The 15,895-nt window shown below is 46.9% G+C and overlaps 1 protein-coding gene across 7 annotated transcripts in view; it reads left to right on the top strand.

The window, feature by feature from the left end:
• Agap1 (ArfGAP with GTPase domain, ankyrin repeat and PH domain 1) overlaps positions 1-15,895 on the top strand; it is a 432,542-nt gene that overhangs the window by 326,616 nt on the left and 90,031 nt on the right. The gene's annotated exons all lie outside the window — the stretch shown is intronic.

The following is a 15,895-nucleotide window of genomic DNA, read 5'->3' as shown; positions in this document are numbered from 1 at the left end:
CAGAATTCTGTCTTGAACAGAGGCTTTGGAGCCTTATCACTCAGAACCTTTCTCTTTCCTTCTGCCAAGGTTTTGCCTGAACATTCTCCCAGTTAGAATGTTCAGAACTGTGGACGCCATGATGCTTCTCCCAATAGAGAAAGTGGTTTTGTGAACCCACAGCACAAAACGAGCAACAAGGGCCAGTGTGGCTCAGCAGGCTGTCCCATCCTTCGTGAGGTGGGCTGTGTTGTTTTGGATGTCTTGAGGAGGCCTTGCAGTTTGGGGTTCCTGCAGGTCCTGAAGCTCCTCTTCTTCCCTAGGGGTCATCCGGTTCTGTCTCCTGCAGCTTCCTGCTGACAAGGTTAGAAACTGAAGAGCAGTTTCCTTACTAGGGGATAAATAAGGATGGCTCTGCAGAGTCATCAGTCGTGGACAGTGATATCGAAGGGTGCAGGCACTGAGCCCTTCCCGCTGAAAAAGGTTCCTACAAATGCTGTTACTGAGACCTTAACAAGAGCCACCAGCCAGTGACAGCGCCAACCTGCCCAAGAAGAGGTTTGTGACAAGATGGGATCATTGCCACCCATTCCAGCCTCCAGCCTGGAGACCCAAGCAAAATTTCCCTTAATGAGTGTGTGTCATATAACAAGAGTGTCTAGGGCATGTGACATGTTTCCACTTGGTATCTGTTCTTAATGTCATAGCACAGCTGATGGTCAGTTCTCTTTGAGGCTGCTTACATGCATTCATTTACCCAGATGTGATCTGGGCATAAGCACTGTAAGATCAAGCCAGCAGAAGCACTTGCAGCTAATGAGTTGGAAGGAATGTGGAAAGTAACATTTGCTGGCTTTCTGAACTCTCAGGTCATCTGGTAGGTGCTGTGCTGTACTGCATCCTCAAGCTGTAACCGGGTGGATCTGTCCTAGCAGACACAAAGACAGCTGCTTTGGGAGAGTCTTCTATAGTGCTTGCCTTGCAAGCACAGGGACCTGAGTTGGAGCCCCCAGATCACCCCTAAACCATTGATGGTACATGTTTGTAATCCTAGCACCTAGGGCAGGCAAGCAGATCCCTGGAACTCCCTGGCCAGCAGTCCACAGTGAGAGATTCTGCTTACAAAACCAACAAATAAAAATAGTGTACAGTGCCAAAGGAGTAATAGCCAAGGTTGCCCTGTGTCTTCTCCAGGAATATGTACATGCATATAGGTACCACAGAAGTACATAGATCACAAAATCATTGCAGTATCTCCAGCAAGGATGGATGTCCAGACCATACATGTTCAGAAGTCTCAGATGGGTCTGCTGAGATGCCGCTCGGTTCACTCACAGTTTCTAATAGAAAGTGAATTCTTTTATTTTTAATTTAATTTTATTTTTTTACTTATTCACTTTGCATCCCGCTCACTTCCCCTCCCAGTCACCCCCCACCCCTTCTTTGCTGAGCAGGTGGGAGACCCCCTGGGCACCCCACCCACCCCCACCACCCCCGGCACTTCAAGTCTCTGCAAGGCTAGGCCCATTCTCTCCCACTAAGGCCAGACAAGGCAGTGCAGCTAGAAGAACATATCCCACCTACAGGCAATGGCTTTTGGGTTAGCTCCGGCTCTAGTTGTTTGGGACCCACATGAAGAGCAAGCTGCACATCTGCTACGTATAGGCCTAGGTCCAACCCATGTGTGTTCTTTGGTTGGTGATTCAGACTCTTGAGAGCCCCAAGGGTCCTGTGGAGTTCCTATCCTCTTCAAGGCCCACAATCCTTCCTCCTGTTCTTCCATAAGAGGCCCCAAGCTCCATCCACTGTCTGGCTGTGGGTGTCTGTATCTGTCCTGCAGCACTGACCGCTGGTCCCCTCCAGCAGGCCTCATGGCTTCCTGTCTTATCTGAGACGTAGACTGTGTCACAGCACAGGGCTTCTTTTCTGTGACCCATTTCCACCTGAAAATAAAGATGTATAAAATAGGTGTTTAGATCTATAAATAATAGATTATTAATGTATTTTTAAAAGATTTTCTTGCATATATATAATAAAACTTACCAAAGACAAAAGAGTAGCTAGAGAGAGAGGGCCTAGTACATAAAAGCATTTGCTGCTCTTCCAGAGGACTGGAGTTCAGTGCCCAGGACCCATGTGCATTGACCAATAGCCACCTGCAATGCCAGCTACACACACACACATACACACACACACACACACACACACACACACACACACAATCTTTAGGAAACAAAAGTCCATCCGTATACTCATGAGATGGATGCTTCCTTATTTTTTGCATAAAGAATTAAATCATGGCTGGATGTTGGAGCCAACATCCTAGATGCCTAGAGCATCTTCAACATTTTTCAAACTTGATCAATATTTTGATTTTATAATCATCAGGGCTGGGAATGCCACTTTTCATAAATACATAGTGCAAAGCAGCGGACTACATATATGTAGAACCACTTCAGAAATTTTTGGAAATTCTGTCCCAAGCCAAAATGCATTTAATGATTTCATTCATAATGAAAGTCAACAATTCCAGCAGAAGTCCTTAAAAATCAAGCATTCTAAGTGCATTTCAGAAATAGACTAACTTGACACTGACACTCTGAGGAATGAAAATGCTAAAAAGTCTCTGTTTTCTGTATTTCCATTATATTTTTATATATGAGTTCAGGGTAAATACTATAGTCAAGAGCGGACCAAAGGGTGGGGTCATGGGTGTACCGAGTAAGAAATCACACTGTAGAAGAGACCTGTCAAGTAGGAGTGGCTCTCTCTGCCTTCCACCTCGTGATAGTAACAGACAACTACAGTCAAATGAGTATAGGAATAATAAAATCCCATGGATAGCTAATTCAATCAGAGTCCTAGGGGAAAAGCTGATAGTGTGCCCAGGCCGGTCACTAGAGACTTACTGAAGAGACTCCAGAGACATGAGAAGGGGCCTGGAGAGGAAATAAGAGGAGGGAGGGGAGGAGTGTCCCTGGCAGATGTCGTGGCCTTCCCTAGAGGTCAGGTACAGGACGTCCATGGAAGCCAGAGGTGGAGGGAGTGTCTCACCAGCCTCCTCATCTCTGCCCCATCCTCAGTATAAGTGTACCAGTGGCCAAACACCCAAGCCTTGGAGCTGCTGCCCACACACGCCTGCCCCATGGGGCCTCTTGTATAACCCTGAAGAAAGCAGCCCATAGTCTTCCTTCCTTTACATAGGCATAGCCCAGAAGCCTCAGAGAGCTAAGGGGTGTAGTATTCATCCATGGAGCCCCAGGACTCCCTGCATGCCCCGGGTGCCACCCCCAGTTGCATGGCAAGAGCTGCTCCTCAGGCTTCCTGAGATGTTTCCCTCTGTGGTTTTGGAGAGCTGAAAGATCGTGTCAGGATTTATGTTGCTTCAGCTTCAGAAATGGTGCCCAGCAGGGGCCTCAGTACAACAGAAGTGGCCACTCTAGCTCCCCTACACTCGCTTTTCTGGAGATGAGCATTAACGCAGTCTCTGCCACGTGGCAGAAGATGCCTTACCAACCTAGCAGAGCAGTTGTTCTGATCTTAATACTAACATGTATGTGTGTAGATGTTGTGTTGAAACCTGTTGCTTGTATGCTAATCTAAAATTTAGTGGTAAGATGAATCCAATGAACACAGTAAATTACAAGAGTAGGGACTGTCACTTTAAAATTTGTAAGTATTTAGGACTCCAGCATGGTAGTTTGACAATCATATCTAGGGATTATTAGTGGATTTGGGGAGTCTGAGCCCCTTCTCAGGCTCTTAACTATGGGCATCAAAGGAGTCCTAAGAAGTGGAGGTTGTGTAGCTCCTGCCCACCTGCTCCAATCCCCTACCTGCCCTGTGAAGGCTCAGAGGAGAATGAAGCTAAGTCAAGAGGCAAAGTCAAGACAGTGGACATCCCCTCTCTCATTGTGTGCCTTTCTTTTAACACGTGTCCACAGGTGGCACCGTGGAAGCCGCCATCCTCTCCCTTTAACACCTGTTCCCTCCCATGTTCATATGATCATATGATCCCACTTCCTGCCCTGTCACCAGCACTGCCTGAAAATACCTTTGATGTTCTAGCTCTTCAACTGAGGTTAATTTGTTAAGGATGATTACACATACTGAAAAACTTGGCTGTGTCATTTAGGTCTGATAATCATGGACGGGTGAAGAGTTTAGAAATGGTGGGAAGAGCACTGGGTCTTGTCATGGACCTCTGGTAACAGACTAGTTGTGCAGGGCATATGGCATGCACAGTTGATGCCAGATGACCATCAAGTACTAGGTGGTCCTGACTAGTCGAGTGTCAGTGAGACCCTTGTGTGAAAGCCTCTAACTCTGGGTTAGAAGGAAGCTATAAGAGCCAGGCAGTTCTAAGAGGTGATGGCCCAGCACTGCAGTGAGGTACAGGCTTGACTAGGCTACAGTTGAGGGTTATGGATTCTGCAAGACAGCTAGTACCATCTTCTCTGTCCCGGGACCGTGCTTACAAGCGTGTGCCTGGGAAAGCTTCAGACACTAAGGAGTTCCTAGTCTCTAACAGCTTAACTGTGGGTATTGTCTGTAAATCTTGATGCCTTCTGGATTCCTTCCTAGCAGTCATCCAACGGTGAGGTCATGTATTGTTGCTGAACGGAAGTCACAGCCAGGGAGGTGGCCCTGGGTATGGTGGTCCTCATTAGTTTTATAACATTCATGCAAGTTTGCATCAAGTACTAATTTCCCTGTTTCCCCAGTGAGAAGACTGAAGGAGAGAGAGGTTAAGTGTCTTTCCTGTCCAGGGTCAGATTGCTGGTGGGTGACAGAGCCGTCTGTCTCTTGATTTTCTTTCCGTCAGGCAAAAAGCAAAGCTTTGAGGTACAGGAAGCGGCGTTTGAATCTAGGAGTGGAGCATTCTGAAAGCCTCCTTGAATTTCCCAGATTCCACGGATAAGACCCGTGCTTTCATATAGGTCTGAACGTATAGATTTGTGTGGCAAAGATCTTTCTCTTAAAAATCAAGACCCGTCTCAGTGTATCCAATCTTATTATACAACAGCGTCTGTGGAATTCCTGGAGTTGCCCCCCTCAAGCTCCCCCCAGTTCACAGAGCTTTGTGTGAAAGGTCTCAACGGGAGTTTATTTCCTCCTCATCTCATTCCTTCAGTGCTTTCTGGGTCTTTACTGAACCATTGAGTGGTTGATCCTGAATGCCTATTAAAGAATTATCCTAGACAAGGTAAGTTGCCCACAAACCTCTCTGTTACAGCAGAAAATGAATTTCTCCTCCCTGCTGCTCTCACAAGCATTCAGAAGTGAGGCCCAAGATGTTGACAAATTTCATTAAGTCTAAAGTGGCAGAGGTCGCCGTCCACTTGGCTTTGCTTCACTCTCGCAGAGGAGACCCTGAAATTCTGAATCATTTATTTTTCTTCCATCAAATATTAAGCAACCACCATGGGGAAATGAGTGGGCACCATTGGAGACAGTGAGAATTAAAATCCAGGTCTGCTTTTCCCCCCAGGATATTCAGAACTTTCATATGGCACAAACAGGTACTCGAAATGGTATATACCTAGGCTGGCAAAGGAATGCCCAGGAAAGATTTGGTATTCAGAGGCATAGCCACATGCTCAGGTTACATGTGAGCGAAGGCTCATCTGGTCTATTTGGAACTTAGCTTTAGATTGGTATACAATGCTTCTCATGTAATAAATCTTAGAAAGAGATCACTTTTCCCTACACATTTCAGTGCAGTCACCACAGGAGAGGTGTCAGCTGATGCTCCGGAGGTCTTTGCAGAGAGGATAAAGAGTTATGCACCAGCAGCCAATGGTTGCTTTCTCATTGCTTAGGATTATCAGCAAGTAACCTGTAGGCACATAGCAGCTCTTAATCTCTGGCCATTTGGCTGTGTTGAGTGCCACGCGTTTGGAGCTGTTGGGGTAAGCTGGGGGTCCAACCCATCATGGTTAGGTGGTCGGTGTTTCTTCTGTTATCAGAGCATAGCAAGCTCTTGGGTGTCTATTACAGTGATGTGCATGGTGTACAGGACCTGCAGCATGGGTTCAGGACCTGCTGTGCACATGTGATCCCAGAGAACATGTATTTCTCAGTTTTGTGTCATTTCTGGGAGGGGAGGAGGTGGGAGCTTTATGAGGGATGCTGTCACCTGTCACTGCATGTTCTTTCTCTCAGCAGCCCTCTGCATGGCAGCTTTTGCTCTGAGTTTGGCAGCTGGCCTGGAGGAAAGGGATTGTGAAGTCTCCATTAGCAGCAGCATGGAGAGTGCTTAGTCAGCAGTTGTTTGCATGCCGTGAGACTTATCTAGTATTGCATCCTGAAGTTAACCTAGTATTAAGCAGGCATGTATGTTGGTGCAGGGGGCATCCTGACTCATTGAGTTGTTCCAAAAGTCAAAAACCAAGGATCCCACCATGTTCACAAAGATAAAACTATAATATTGTGGTTTTGATTCTCTGCCCAAGGCTGCCAGAGACTGGCAGGGTCTCACCACCCTTGAGCTGTGGGTTCTATAAGACACCACAGGGTCCTGATGGACTCATGCCCACACACTGGATTGGCTTTCCAAAGAGAGTCCTCAGGCAGCTCCCTCCAGCTCTCAGAGAACAAACCTGCTGAAACTAAGCAGGACTGAGCTTGTTCTAGACATTGACATTGTATATTGGACACAGTTGACTCAAAAGCCATCCTGCAGGGTACAGTTCATCCATCACAAACACACACAAGCTGTAAGCGCTCTCAGATCCTTTGTGGAAGTCAGCAGGTTGGAAGTAAACAAAGATGAGTCGATTACTGCGGGGGAAGCCAGAACAGAGGATTCCCACCACGACAGACCCGCTGATAGGAGAGGGGTTTTGGTCTTTTAGTAAGTCCACACAAACTAACAGGTTTAGCTTCAGGACCATGAAAGTGCATTGAGCACCTACTGAATGCCAAGGGCTGTGCTTGATACTGTATGGGAACTAGTTCCCCTGAGCCAGGGAGCAGTGATGGAGACCGTAGGAAGCAAAGGCTGGTGCCAGAACATCCTGGTTGCCCGGGAGACTCCACAAAAGGACAAAGTATCTCCATTGTGTATGATAGAGTGTGGAATGTCTACTCTCCTAAGGCAGGAAAAATAGGGGAATTCTGTTAAGGGAAAATGAGAGCAGTCCTAGGAGGTAGCTTAGAGCCCTTTCATTGTCCTTAGGAGACTGCCGTGGGACAGGACAAGTGATCAGTTGAAGTTCCCTGACCCCTCCCCCCACCATACAGAAGAATAAACCCATTTCTGCAAGACTTCACTGTGGAACCCAGATGTGCAACAGGCCTCCACGCCCTGCTGTTTGCCTGGCCTTGGAGGCGCTCTTCCTGCCTGAGGAGCTCTGTCAGTCCAGCATGCCTCCAAAGATTCAGTAATAACATATTTTCCTCTGCCCAGCTAGGAGCTCCTGGGTCTGCTAACATTTCGCAGTCAGGATCTGCCTTGAAGTCTTCATGTGAAGTGGCTGTCACTTAATTCAGTGATGGAGTTGTGACCTGAGACCACCTTGGGAGAGGCAGAGGCCTCTCATGCTGTACCCCTCTAGTTACTGCTTCCTCCCCAATCCAAGTCATCACCTGCTTTCTGCGCCTCATCTTGCCCTGCCTCGTGGGTCTTTCTCTCAAGCTTTTTGAATAGACCATGACAGTCCCTTCCCAAATCACGGGATCCATTGTCAGATACATTCTCAGGCACCTACAAAGCCACAGCAGGGCCATCACTGCCCTGAACCATGTCATGTGTGGGTAGTCACGGATGGGGGCCCTCTGTATCACAAGTATAGAGAAAGGGTCCGAAAAGCAGTGATGTTCCCCAGACAGTGATGGCGGCTGACATCAGAGGCTCTCTTAGGCCTCTAGGTCAGGGTAGTCTGTGTTTAGCTTTGTGCCTGGTCATTTGCTTGGGCAGAGACCCTAGAGGTACCACTGTCCTGGTCCACTTGTGTTTCTTTGCAACACAGTCAGGCTCAGCAGGGTCCTTGCCCTCTCTGCTCTTGAGAGTGGGAAACTATCCTTCGCAAACTGATCTCCTTCTGGCTTCTTTGCAAACATATTTCTTGTTTGCCCTGATTTGGACAGTGTAAAGGCTCAAGTCACTGCTCAGCTGCTTTGTAAGCGATTAGAACATACAGGATTAGTCGCTGACTGACTGACGAGGGCAGTCTCTCTTGCAGTTTCTTGAAACATGACCAGTTTTTGTGTTCACCCTCAGGATGATACTGCCTATTCTTTTTGTTGTTTTGGATGAAGGGAGTGAGCATTTCAAGGGCCGTTTGGAGTTGGCAGGAAGCAGGGAGTGATTGGTTGAGCCCTCTGCCATTCATAGGAGTATTATTCAGGTGTAGATCAAAGACTTGGCTGCCCTAACTCCAGTTCTGATCCTGATGACCTCTTGTTTTATTGAGATGTGTTACTTGTGCCTTAGAGAAGGCGTGATTCCCCGGAAAGCTGTATGTTTAGCCCTCTGCAGCATCTTCCTTCCTCTCGGCCACACCCTCTTCTCATCTCAGACAAGTAATGAGCAGCATGTATGGAGCCATGGGTGTCTCTCCCGTGGGAGAAGGGAGGGCAGTGGAAACTTGAACAGCCATTGCCGTGTGCGCGCACACAACTTACCCGGGGGCTTCTTCAGTACGCAGGAGATGGAGGAAATTGGCCATTTTTCTGTGAGGTAATGGGCTTTGTGAAATATGAAAATCTATCAAATGGTTACATGCAATGACTTTATATAAGAGTTCAGGAAGAGCGCCTACTGCACACAGTTTAATTCTATTTAATTTTTTTGAGGGGGGAAAAAGCAAAGGGAAATGTTTTAGTTTCTCTTAAGCTGATTTCTCTCTGCCTTTTCTTAAAAGTGCCTTTCTAGTTACCACACAGTGATGTGATCATTATCTGCCACCTCGTCGCCCTGCCGCCTCTGCATGCAGTAAAACACAAAAAAAAGAGAGCGAGAAACCAGGGGAGCTTGTGAAGTATGACTCCCCATCCCAAGACTCATTGCCCACGATTCGTACCGCTTGACAGTAATGGTCTTATTACAGCACTGCGGACCTTGAAGAGATTCTGAGAGGAGAGTGGAAGGACGGAGGCCCGTGTAATCAAGTGGCGCTGAATATTCCACGCGTTTTTGATCACATACTGATTGGGCACAGTTTTAGCCCATCTTCTAGTCAATTATGCATGGCCCCTGTGCTCCTCGGAAGGCAGGAACATTGATGGCTGTTGTCTGGCTTTGGCAGGCAGCCAGGAGTTTGAAGTGCCTCACGCGCACACACACCGTCTTCAGGATAAGTGCTTTTTAGTTGGAATTGATTACCTTTCTTGGGGTTTTGCTTAATAGCAAAACTGCATTTGGAGAGGGCTTCAGGTGAAAAATGGCCGATTAGCCATTTACAGCATCCGAACTCCTGGTCAATTTTTAGGCCCCCTTCGTTTTCCGTCTAATTTCTGCCTAATGACGTAATGTTTGCTAATATGTGGGACACATCAACATGTCTGCCTCCAGGCACACATGTTGAGCAGGCTGGATAGGCTCAGTCACATACGTAGCTACCTCTTTCAGGCCTCCCGAGAGCTTTGAGGTGATCTGTGGATCAATTTCTGTGGTCTCCGAAAAGGAACCCAAAGCTACTTTGCTCTATGAGAGACAGAGTCACTTCTTGCCAGGGCTGCCTCCTTGTAAGTGATGTTATGTCCTAGATAGTTTGGTGTGTGTTTTGTTGCTTTTTGCTGCAAAGGATTTTGATCTTTCTGGCTTTGTCCTGGAGTCCAGGCATATTTGGAAGGTTGGAATGCTACAAGAATATTGTGTCGCCTGGTCTGAAGGCCATGCAAACAAATCATTGCATCTCCAGGGGACTAAGGAGCCAAGAACTTTGCTTCCTCCTGTCAACTCCTTAAATCTGAGTCTTGGCTTCCATATCATTCTAGAACTATCAGGCAGGAGAATTTCAAAGCACCTTTTCATGTTTTTGTGCCAGGCCACAAAATTGGACACCACAGAGTAAGTTATCCATGTAGCACATTCTGGGAAATATTTTGAAGTCACTAAAAGCATGGTGCCTGGGAGCCTCCCGTCACCGAGCTTGATGTGTGAACTAAGTGGTGACTTGCTCTGCTGGGCATTTCAATAACTTGATTTGGCTCTTCCTAATGAGATAAATTGGAAGCTTTGTTCTTCTACTTGATTTTCATTTGGGTCTTTCATGATATCTGAAGGTGAGAACTGCTTCCCTGTCCAGTCAGCACAGTAAAAGCCATGATGCACCGTGGCAGGCCCCACTCCCACACCTGCCCAGAGAGAAACCACCAGACAGGAGAATAATGTCCTGTAAGAATTCTGATTTGCTGATACCTTTTAACAGAAAATCAGCCACAACTTGAGAAGCCTGTGTTGACATCCTGTTCACGTTGGGGTTGCAGATAGTTGCTGGACTTTGCTGGGTGCCAGACACTGCTGTTAAAGGAGTTCTGTGTGTCCTGTCATAACCCCTGGAAGCCTTCGAGGCAGGTGCCCCTTTTGCCTGGTTTTATAGCTGAGGAAACTGAGGGTCGTAAACTTTAACTAACTTGCTCAAGGCCACAGACATAGCAAGCTGTACCTCAGATCCACAGGAACTGAACGCACCAGTGGTCTGCTTACTGCTCGCAGCTGCCTCCACGGTGACCTTCCCTCCTTGGGAAGGCCATATTTGCCCCTTCTCTTCAGAGCTTGCCTTACCTAACAACTCCTGTGGATTCAGTTTGTATGAAGGAAAGGATCAACCAAAGGGATGTTTCTCCTCCATTTTAATAACCTCTCAAAAAACATAACCTGACCTCAGTGGGAGAATCCAGATCCCAGGATTAAAAAGAATTAGCTAGCTGGTAGACCCAAGGGAACCGTTTGCTAAGTGAATGCAGAACAACTCTCATAACTATCTTGGAGTTCCTGCCAGTCAGTCATGCAGTTTGAGATCTATTAGCTATTTTCTTGATCCCTCTTAGCATTACGTTAACCTTCCAGACACTACTAGTGCTGCGATCTGAGGTAGAAGATGCATATGAAGGATCTGCCTGGCTGCAGGGAGCCTGCCTTGCACATAGGTTACAGAAAGCCCCTTCTATGATGTAGTGACTGTCAGGCTTCCTGAGTGTCTGCGTGTATTTGGTTGTCCTTGGCTTGTGGGTGAAGACTGAAGATAAAGTACCCGGCTCCTTTCTTCCCTTGCTATCCCAGGCATGGGGATGAGATACGGAGGTGTTTTGCCCATGTTTGTCAGGGAATGGCTTGGAATACTAATCAGCCAGTTTATGGGAGGAAGGAACAGACAACCCCACTCCCTTACCCCTCATCCCATCCCATCAGACAGGACTCATGTTGTCATGATTGCTCCCAGTCTTCCTATAACAGGTGACTGAGTTTCTTCCCCATGAGGGTAAGGGTTACCATATCTATGAGTTTGCTCAGGGTGGGGTCTATTCCAGGTTCTTGTGTCAGAAACATTGACTGCTACAGTAACTGTTACTCGGCTGATGTAATCGTCATCTCGGAGGCTTACTGCCTCAGTTGGCTCATTTAAGCCTAGCCCTGGAAGCTCCTCGCCTCATATCATGTTCTCTAGGCCTGGACCATTTTTAGCCCCAGAAACTTCCTGTGGAATAAGCTCACCCCTTCCTAGTTCTTTGTGATCTCTGGCTGGCTGGTTCACTCCCACTATTCTGGCTCAAACTCCTCTCCAAACTGGCTGATTCAGTCTGCTCCCCAGCCCGGACTGCCTCTGCTGACTTGCTCTGCTTGGCCTTATAGAAACTTTGACAATCTGTTTTAATCTTCTGTCTCATTCACTGCTTGTTCTGTCTTTACCTATGTCTAGTTTGTCCTCTCTTCAGCCTGTCTCTGCAAAACTCTCCCAGTAAAACTGCTTCCTTCCTCTCTCCACTGTCCTTTTAAGTAGCTTCCCTTTCCTCTCTTCTTCTCAAGAGAGCTGTGCATATCTATTTTGTCAAAATATTCTCTGATTGGCCATTTTGTCTGCCATTCAAATAAACGTCACTTTCAAACATGGATGCTTCCCTCTTTAAACTAACTTTACCTCCCAGGATGCTGGGGTTGGAAGGGAAGCCCCTGGAGAAGGGGGATTGGGTAGGAGAGGAGTATGTGGCTCAGTGTAAGGACCAAGCAGCCACAAGTGGAGAAGCTCCATCCCTAGGCAGCATGAGCAGTTCCTCTGTGAGACTTGACAGCACATGCTGGGCCACACCCTCTAGCTCCAGCATCTCAGTCCAGTGTCCTTTGGAGACTGAAAGAGGAAGACATGTTCATGTGTCTTTCTGAATCTGGGTTCTTTGGCTCAACGTACTTGTGTTTGACATTGCAGCGTGTGTATGGCATTTCTTTTCTTTTTACCAGTGAAGTTTGTTCTTTGACAGTATCCTAGATGTATGCGATGCATTTCGTTTGCTGTCGCCCACCCCTCTCTAGAACCGCTTTGCCTCGTTCTTGTCTTTGAGCATCTTGAGTTGGATTTGGTTTCTGGACTGCGGTGCACCTGTTTCTCATCTTTGATGGATGCTTGGGTCGCTTCTGCCTCCCAGAGGTTTTAAGTGATGGTATGGTGAGCTTCCCAGATGGGCACATGTAACTAGCTGATTCCAGTATTTACAGTCATACAGATACTTTAGAGCATTCCCAAGTCATATGGTCAGTCTGTTTAGCTTTTGTGGAACGTCCCAATTCTCTGTCCTTGACATCAGTCTGGCTTTTACTTTTTTGTGTCTAGTATGGAATTGCAGAAGCTCTCTATGAATTATAAATATTCCTATCTTTAAAATATTACAAATGTATACCCCCAGGTAACAATAGGCCAGAAGACACACAGGTATTTGTAGGCAAAGCCTGTGTCCCCCCCCCCCCCCCCAACCTTTTGTGTGTGTGTGTGTGTGTGTGTGAGAGAGAGAGAGAGAGAGAGAGAGAGAGAGAGAGAGAGAGAGAGAGAGAGAGAAGAGGGGGGGCTGGCAGACAGATAGACAGGCAAGGCCCTTCTTTGCTACCATGTGGAAAATGGAAACCAAACTTTGGTCTTCTGCAGGAGCAGCGAGTGCTCTTAACCACTGAGTTATGTTGCACCCTTCAAATTATCCTTTTGATTAAGCCTTGGATTCCAGCTCAGGGTTGATTGTCTCGCCTGCCCTTATTAGGTTTCTAATGTTGTGATAAACACCATGACAAAAAGCAACTTGGGAGGAAAGATTTTATTTCAGTTTGCAGCTTACATTCCATCCAAGGAAGTCAGGGCAGGGACATAGTGGCAGGCTTAAAGCAGAGGGCCTGGGGGAACACTGCCTTCCTGCCTTACTCCCCATGGCTTGCTCATTCCTCTTATACCACCCACGACCCAGCTGCTTACGGGTGGCACTGTCTGCAGTGGGCTGAATCCTCCCATGTGAATCCTCAAACAAACAGAACATGCCCTCAGAGTCCTGCCTATGGGCCAATCTAATGGAGGCATCTCTTGATGCTCTCTCTTCTCTGATAACTCTGTCAGGACACAAAAGTAGCCATCACACCTAGAAACATTCCCCAGAGATACACATAGAGATGTATCTCCTGGACATTTCTAACTCCCTTCAGGTTGGCAGCTATAGTTATCCACCACACTTCATTTCAGTTTGCAACTATCCTCTGGAGATTAAACAGAATATATATATTTATCTTTAATATACATATATACACATATGTATGTATGTGTATATGTGTATATGTGTGTATATATATATATTAAAGAATATGTGCCTTTCTTATTTCTCCATTCTTTAAGGGGTCAACATAAAAATATTTTCAGTACCCTCTGCCTTCTTCATGGTCTGCAACCACCTTCTGGTCCTCACAGGATTTAGTTGTCCAAACAACACGGGAATCAGAAGATTGTAGAGTTTTTAAAAAATGGGTGCAACGAGCCATTCCATGCAAGGGAGTGCACGGAATACACACATCACTCAGATAAAGGAGCAGAGTGCAGAAGAGTTTCTAAATAACTTTATCCCACCTGAGGTTGATTTTGGAACTCGGTACAAATGGCATCAGAGTTTCCAACATTTGAAAAACTGGCAAGCATCCCGTGCCAGTTATTGTCTCTCTCAGTACTCCAAAGATGAAGCCATCACACAAGGTTATCTTTCTCCATGGACAGTTAAGACATTACATTCTGCAATCCCTTAGTCTATTGATGAATGGTTCTCTTTTGCTGCTGAATATCGTGTAAGGGCTTTATCTTTCCTCATTAGCCTGGCTTTGGAAAATGCTTGACCTCTGGACGTCTCTGGTAATGTGGACTTGAATCATGAAACAGCCAGCATTGCAAAGCTTCCAGATTTTTCTATCATGGTTCAGGTATGCTTGGTTCCGCTCAGCAGCTGTAAGCATCCTGTGTAGACAGGCAGGCAGCCATGTAAGAACAGGGCACAAAGCAGCCCCAGCAATGCCAGGAAGATGCTTTCAGCAGTAGGTGGGAGCCACAGCCAGGAGCCCTGCTCCACCTCCTGCTGAGGTAACTGGCTCCATTTCTTGAAGTGTGTTCATACAGATCTTACTGGCCAATGTGGACGAGCAGGCACTAAGTAGCATTGGCTCGTACTTCTTAAGGCGCCTCCCAAGTCTCCCACAGTATTCCAATCTGAGGCCATATCCCAGTCTGAGTCTGTTGACTCACCAGATAAAATGTGGGCCGATAAGCTGTTTCCCTGAAGAGGGGGCTCCTCTCTCTAAGGCCCCTGGGACTCTCAAGCTCTGTGTAGCGTGAAGATGAGTTTAGCCAAGAATCCTGTTCACAGGTATGGGGAGTTCACATTGCTAAGCAGCAGTTTAGGATTATAAAGGACACCAGCAGCTGACGGTCAGACCTGGCCCTTTTGAAGGAGGGGCACGGTGATCTTCTCTAGAACTGTGGGACATTGGACTGCACACTATGGGTTTGTCCCATCCATTTATGAGATGGAAATCTGAGGACAGCCAGGGATGGCTGTACAGTCTGTAATCCCAACATTTAGGGGAGCAAAGCAGAGAGACCAGGAGTTCCAGATCATCTTTAGCTACATAGGAAGTTCAAGGCCAGCCTATGCTACATTGAGCCAGATTTTTCAAAATGAAAAAAAGAAAATATGAAGAAACAGACTAGCCTGTGCTTCCTGACATTCTGGCTAATACCAGCTCTTGGACGACAAAGGGCACCTCCCTAGGCCGTCGTGAATATGCTAAGTTGATTTCTAGGGTATTTCTTCTTCGTAATTATGGCTTTTGGTGACATAAGCCAGACACAAAACCCAGCAAGACCTGAAATGAAAGGTTTTCTCCGAGCATAATGTAGTGTACCCATCTTTTGAACTCTGGAGTCCATGGCATCCGGCTCGAACCCTGTGTCCAGAGACACACTTAGGAAACGTTGGTTAAAGTGAAGACTACAGTTTGTATTACTTTATTTTTAAAACATGCAAAAAAAAAAGTGTGGAGACCTCATCTTCCATGTGGGCTAGCTGGCGAGCACCTGGAGCTTGGCTGGTATACAACCCAGATACATAGATCCTGGGTAAGTGCTTTCTAGAGCAGGGGTGCTGTGAGGATTGATGCCTCTCCCTGCATCCTCATAGTTTTGCCAACTTGACACAAGCTAGAATCCTCTGGGAAGAGGAGAACTTCAATTGAGAAAAGCCCTCCATCAGGTTGGCCTGTAGGCAAGTCTGTGGGGCATTTTTCTCGATGAATGATTGATGTGGGAGGACCCAGGGCACCATGGGGCCCTACTATCCCTTGGCAGGTTGTCCCAGGTTGTATAAGAAAAGTGGCTGTGCCAAACTGTGAGGAAGGGGTTGGTCTGCAGTGTCTGTCCCTGGCCTCTGCATCTGTTCCTGTCTTCAGGATCCTGACTTT

Source organism: Apodemus sylvaticus, chromosome 9, assembly GCF_947179515.1.
Source record: "Apodemus sylvaticus chromosome 9, mApoSyl1.1, whole genome shotgun sequence".
Taxonomy (NCBI): Eukaryota; Metazoa; Chordata; class Mammalia; order Rodentia; family Muridae; genus Apodemus; species Apodemus sylvaticus.
Note: the sequence above shows the minus strand (reverse complement) of the source record. Positions and strands in the feature narration are given on the sequence as shown.